We start from the raw sequence: 6985 nt of genomic DNA, 5'->3' as shown, positions 1-6985 counted from the left end.
ATTTATCTGGTATTCTTCCTTGCCTTGAATTTTGGTTGTTAAATTATAATAAGGCTTACCTGGTTTAATTAACCCGACTTGCAGCCTTCCATTTCCATCTATTTTGTATTTAATCTTTGATTTGTCAGCTGATGGAAACTCTTTGTCAAGATAACTCGAAGCAGTGAAGGTTGTTGTCGCACTATCGTCGGGGATTTCAGGAAACATCGTTGTTGTTTCGTCTGGTCTATTCATCGTGGTAGTTCTCGTTGGTATTTGTTCGCTTGGTCCGGGCGTTGATGCCCCTCCAGGTTGGAATGGGCCTGTTGTATCGCTGTCATCGTTGTCATTACGGTCGTCACGGTCATCTGTATGTTCCAAAAGAGGATCTCTGTCACCAAAGCCACCTTCTGCCGCCATGTTATATTAAATAAATACATTTTTTAATTTAAATATACAATGGCTGTCAGCGAAAGACACCGACCAACGTTCGAAGAGAAAACACCAAACGCGCTCAAGGCAGACAGAGTGCGACATCGCATTACATTTAACCCGAATAAAGCGTCTCCAGAAGAAATTCTGAGAGTTGCTGTGCCAAAGCTTGAAGAAGGCGTCGTTCTCGTTCCAGGCTCCCTGGCTCTTGTGTTCAACTTGACGGTGAGCGGCGAGCCCAACAACTTTCTCGTAAACAACGTCACCCGGGCGCTTGTCTCAAGGATGGTGGTCAAGTTTGCTGGAGAAAAGCTGCAGGATACGAACGCTTACGACGTCTACAAACTTTTCGAGGACCTTTTTCTGCCGGTAGAAAAGCGCAGCAACATGTTTCTTGAAGGTATCCAGTCCGAGGATTTATGCAAAATCCGTTCAAACGCTGGTGACAAAAAAAAATCAGGAGTTGACGCGGAAAAGAAGCTGGCAGAAGTTTATGGAAGCAAGTATCGTATCCCGCTTGATCACGAGATTTTGAGAGACCATGGCGTGTTCTATCCGCGCGCACTCGCAGACGAGCTTGTCTTCGAGATAAAACTGAACAGTCCAAATGTGGTTGTAAGAGGAACAGATCCATCAAAACTTGGGTATGAGCTAACTGACATCCAACTCGAATACGAGGCTATTTATCACAAAGAACTTGCAAGAGAAGTAGAAAGCACTTACATTAACGGCAAAAGTTTCTTTTACGAGCATGTGCATAATTACAAAACGATCACAGTAAAAAAAGCTACTGACACGATAATAAACGAAAGCATTAACGTCCCAAAGCGCTCCTTGAAGGGACTTCTACTTCTTTTTCCTGAACCCCACGCCGCAGGTGCAAGAGATACAGAATCTTTCTTTAACCCTGACATAACAAATGTAAAAATCAGCGTGAACGGCGTTCCAAATAAGGTGTACAGTCAGGGCGTTGAAGGAAGAGACATGTGGGAGGAAGTTCTCAGGTTCTTTGGCAAAAACGCAGACCAAAAAATGTTTAATAACGCCACAAAGTTTTATGCAGAAAAAAAGTTCGGGCTTTTCATTGACCTTCGCTCCATGAGCGACAACAACATGCACGGCAGCGGGCTCCGCTTGGTGAACACAAAGGATGGCGTTAATTTAGAGATACAGAGAACAGCCTCAGGATCAGGGAATGTCAAATGCTACATATTCGCTATCGCTGATGCACAATTTTCTATTGTAAATAAAGAATTAGAAGGTGTTGAGTATTGATATAGCTTTCGCAAAGCGAAGCATGGATCCTGCCAATATACCCTTCAACGCTCTCATTGTTGGACCAACGAACTCAGGAAAAACAAGATACGTGGTCAATCAGCTTTGTGGCCCTTTCCGAGGCAAGTTTGACTACATCGTGCTCATCTGCCCGACTTTCGAGCACAACAAGACTTATTATCGCTTTGCTGAGGAAGATATTCGATTTTTTGTTTTCATTTGCGAGCAGCACGAGGTGGAATCTTGGTTAAGGCTTTCAAGATTTCTTTTTGAGGGTACGAACACGCTTATCATCCTCGACGACTGTGCTGCTTCGAAAGATGTAAAAGGAAGAACAGGGGAGTTGGTGAATCTTGCTTTCTCTGCTCGCCACGCAGGCTTGAGCATATGGGTGTTAACTCAAAAATTGACAAGCATAACATCCTCATTCCGCGAAAATGTTGCGGCAATCGTTTTCTTTTACACCCCCTCTGCCAAGACCACGAAGGCAATCTTTGAGGATTACGCTGGCGAACTTGCCAATGAGGATTACAAAGAAATCATTTTAAAGCTAAAAAAAAATAAGTTTTCGCATCTTGTCATTTCTCATCGCCACCCTTACGGCACAAAATTTTCTTATTGAACATATTTTTTAGAGTAATAAATGGCTGACCCGTTCGCAACTTCTCCTCCCGAGAGCGTCAAGGGCGCTGCAAGTGAACAAGAATTAGCTTCCGTAATGGAACTGCTAGGAGCTGAACCAGAAAGTACAGAAAGCGCTATGGCACTCATTCAAGGCCCTGACATTCCTGCTTTGCGTGAACAGCTTGCAATCCTTGTTTCAACAGGAAAAGCCAAAGAAGCAATCGGTGTGCAACTGACACACGAGCAGGTGAAGCGCTTGACAGATAAAGAAGTTGAAAAGTACTTAAAGAGATATGAGGCATACGTTGGATCCAAAACAACCGACAGCTTGATTGACAGCTTTATTTTTCTTGTTACTAAAGTCGTTGGTATGGCCGTAAATATCAAGGACGTCAATGATTATCAGAAGGAACTCAAAAACGACTACATCATCAGCAAAGAGCTGTCCACTTTGGCAGGCGGTCTGGCTTTGAAATGCGGCCGCTTTCTTGCCGTTGCAAATGCTGCGCTCATCACAACAAAGCACATTGATTTAAACGAAGCTACAAAGTCGCACACTTCGCTGTGCGAAACCAAAGGTGCTTCCAAAGATGCGGACACAAACACTACTGAAGATTTTTCTGAGCAATGCTAAGAAAATGCTAAGTAATTACTGAACAATGCTTAGCAATTGCTTAGCAAAAAATCTTGCTGAGCAATTTTCTATTTAAATATTATTTTTTTTTATTATAAATGGCCGAGCTCGAACCAACTCCGATCGCTCAAGAAGAACAGAAACAAGTTACTTCAACAACTCCAGCAACAAAGCCTGCCAAAAATCCAAAGCGAGTTGCTGCTGGCAAGCTTGCAGCTGAAAAAACAAAACAGGCTCGTGAAGCACAGAAAAAAGCTGCTGTCGAGGCTGCTGCAATAATTGCAAAAGAAAAGGAAAAGAAATCTGCTGCTGCAAAGCGAAATGCAACACCACCGGACGTAACGGAACCAGCTCCGCCCGAGGCTCAGCCGCAATCAAGCGGTCTCACCACAAATCAATGGATATCTTTGCTTGGTATCGGCGGTGCAATCGTTACAACTTATGTGAAACGCGAAGACATAAAAGGCTTTATAAACGAAAAAAGAAGTCCAACATTTAAAGCTCCGCCAACTCTTATAACTGATGACACACCAGGGGTCCCAGAGGAACCCCGCGCTTTGCGCGTTACAGCAGAAAGTATTGGAAGGGTTGCAACGCGTTCTTCAGACACGCCTTCGACAATCCAAAATGCCATTAGACCTCGCAAACAAAGAGGAATCCGTCCGATGGATTAAAAAATTTCTTTTGAACATTTATTTTTCATTTATTATACCGACAATGTCCCTTGGTTTTATTCTTGACAACCTTGTTAAAGGTGCAGCTATGGCTGGTATTGCATTACTTTGGTTTGAATTTTCCAAAACTTGCGTTAAAACCGCTATTCGGGTGCAAAAGGATGAGGATACAATTTTTAAAAGAGGTATAAAAAAAACAAAAGAAGTTGAATCTGGTGAAGAAGTTGCAAACTTTGCTTCGCAAAACGGTGAAGAATAAACAAAAAAATTTTTCAATTGAATATTTTTTATTATTTTATACTGAACCGCCATGTCCGACAACAAACTCGTGAAAACGCTCATGGATGCCGCCACCATTACAGGTCTCGCCGCCGGAATCGGCTGGGCTGCCAAAAAAGTTGTAAAAGAAAACTTCACATCCGACCCAAGCAGCAGTTTTATGAACTATGTAAAGTTCACAGCCGTCATGGCTGGCAGCGTTGCACTTAAACAGTATCTCGAGGACCAGAAAATTCTCCCAACCAATTAAAAAAAAATTAGAATAGTATAATAACAAAATGGCAAGCGTCGCGATTATGGCTGGCGTAGCTATCTTGAACGCTGCTGCTTTCATTGGCGGCAACTACCTTGCTCGAGCTTTGGGTGGCGGAGATGACGCCGCTTTAAAAGAAAAAGAAAGACACGACAAAGCTCTCGAGGCTTACCAGGCAGCTTACGCGAAATACTCTCGCGACCGCACGAAGCTTCTCGACTGGATCGAAACCAACAATGAGATCAAACAGCAAGCGAAACAAAACTTTACGAACACAGACTACGCTTTCAAACTCTACAACCAGGCACATCCTGACAAACAAATGATTCCTCCGAAAGAACCCAAGTTCTCTGATTTCTATCAGCCAAGTGAGCAGCAGAAACAAGGTGAACTTATGTTCGTTGGCGCTGGCGCGCTTGCACTTGGGTACGCTGCCTTTCGGTTTCTTTAAACTTTTCTTTTTTTCTTGTATACACATGGATGCAAAGATTTTTGCGGAGCAAAACTTTTCGAAGAAAATCTCGAAAGTCTACTATAGCCCCCAGGGCTACTGGAAGGGAATTGCAGCGATAAAAAAATTAGCCGAGGCGGCCAAGGTTTCCGAAGATGCTGCTAAAAAGTGGCTCGTTAAGCAGGCCCTTTGGCAGATCTACCTTTCGGCACCACGATACGTTCCTCGCCCAAAATTCGATGTTTCTTCTCCTAACGCGGTCCACCAGGCGGACCTTCTTTTTCTGCCACACGACAAACTGCCGCGAGGGCGAAAAGTTTACAAATACGCTCTGACTGTTGTTGACGTTGCCAGCCGATTCAAAGAGGCCGAGCCTTTGACCTCCAAAGATTCAACTGAGGTTGCAAAAGGTTTTCAGACAATTTACAGGCGAAGTGCACTAAAATGGCCACAGATGCTGCAAGTTGACCCTGGTCGCGAATTCATGGGAGCTGTTACCAAAGAAATGGAAAATCACAAAACCTATATTAGACGCGGGCGTGTTAACATTCACAGAGATCAAGCTATTGTTGAACGTTTTAATCAAACACTGGCAGGGCGCCTGTTTGGTTATCAGTACGGTGTCGAGATGAACCTGCCATCTGGCCAGCGGTCGACAGCGTGGGTAAAAAGGCTACCCGAAGTTGTTGCCGCTCTGAACAACGAAGTAACCAGTCTTGCTGGTAAGAAACCTGCTGCTGCAATCAAAGAAAAGGCTGTTTCGTCAAAACCGTCCTCAAAATATACAAGACCTGTTGGCAAGAAAGAAAAAAAACTCCCCTCTCTCGTTAATGTGCGCTTCCTCTACCAACCTGGCGAGCTGGAAGGCGGCGTAAAAAGGGCTACAGATCCGATTTGGTCATTAAAAGTCTACAGCATTGAAAGGTCTGTTACTAAACCTAATCAGCCAGTGCTTTATTACTTGCACGATGGTCCAAAGCGCGGCTTCGTGCGTGAAGAATTGCTTGTTATTCCTCCAAATACACAGTTACCACCAAGCACTTAGTGCTTGAGCCCCTTGGGCTCAGAAAAGCTCTAAAAGTTATGTTTATGTAGGCTTTGTTTCGCAAAACTTATACCCGTAAGCATTTGTATGTATCCCATCATCCGCTATCCATCGCTTTGAGTCAAAAGGCGACAGCGATTTTTTGTTTACCACTATTGAATACATCTCGTGGGCATAGCTTCTTAGCATGTGCATTTCGTGAAAGCTTTCCTTGTTTTGAAAAAGTGTATCTTTGAAGTTTTCATGATCTATCTTATTCTTTGTCACACACTCTTTTACCCCCTTTGCTTTTTTTATATTTATTTCGTCCACTTTTAGCATTTTGCAACATTTTAGCACACTTGCTTTCGGATGTTTCTTTATTATTTTTTTGACCAATTCTTCATCGTTTGCCGAGCTAAGCTCGTTTGCCATGGGCACCATTATTGCCTGCATTCTTTTCCCGGCCCCTGCGCACGCGCACTCTTTTATTTCCACCTCAGGGAAGCCTTTCTTTATTTTTTCAATTTCATTTTTGCTTTCACCTTCTGTCATTATTGAATACATTTTTGGCCTCAAACAAACGCACTCTGAAATTTGTTTTCCTGCGCATTCGTCTTTCATTTTTCCCAAAACTTTTTTGTTTTTTGTTGAAAACAGCGAATGATCTTTCGGGTAGTCGCTTGTGTCGTACTTGTCAATGTTTTCTGCCATGTCCGCGTAAACGTCTTCTGTTTCTATCTCAAGCAAAAGGCTGTCTGTGTCTGTATACAAAAGCTCGCAACGCTCCCCGTACTCTTTTTTCAGGTGGTTGTAATAAAAATCGTACATACATAACTTGCTTACGTCAAGGATGGTCATGCCTGTGTAGACCGGTTTATTAAGAAAAAGCTTACTTTTTCGCATGGCTATTCCAACCAGATCGTTTGAAAACATTACATGTCTTGAATACAATGGGCTTGCAACTAATTTTCTTATTTTCTTTGTTTCGTCGCTGCGCACTATTCTTATGTCTACACGGTTTCTCAGGTTTTCCATTGTTTTTCCAAAAACTGAGTTATTCATCAGCTTGTAAAAGTTCTTTTCAAAGTCGCTTTTCGCTTCTTTTCGGAATTCTGTGTTCATCCGGATGTACGGCTCCATCCACGCCTCTTGTTCAAACTCTAAGACCCTGTGCACTTTTTTGAGTTTCATTCCCTGTTTTAGATAAAACTGCAAGTTTCGGTAATGCACGACGTAATTGGTTTTGTCTTCAAGAGTTAAAACAAGCTTTTCGGTGTCTGGCGGGTGCAAATCAAGATTTTTTATTGTTTTGTTTTGGTAAGGCGAAAACATTTCTTTGTTTATTTTCTTTTTCTCT

Source organism: Oculina patagonica, chromosome 12 (assembly GCF_052425735.1).
Source record: "Oculina patagonica isolate OP01 chromosome 12, crgOcupat, whole genome shotgun sequence".
In the NCBI taxonomy this organism is placed as follows: domain Eukaryota; kingdom Metazoa; phylum Cnidaria; class Anthozoa; order Scleractinia; family Oculinidae; genus Oculina; species Oculina patagonica.
The sequence above is the reverse complement of the archived record's forward strand: the minus strand, read 5'-3'. Positions refer to the sequence as shown.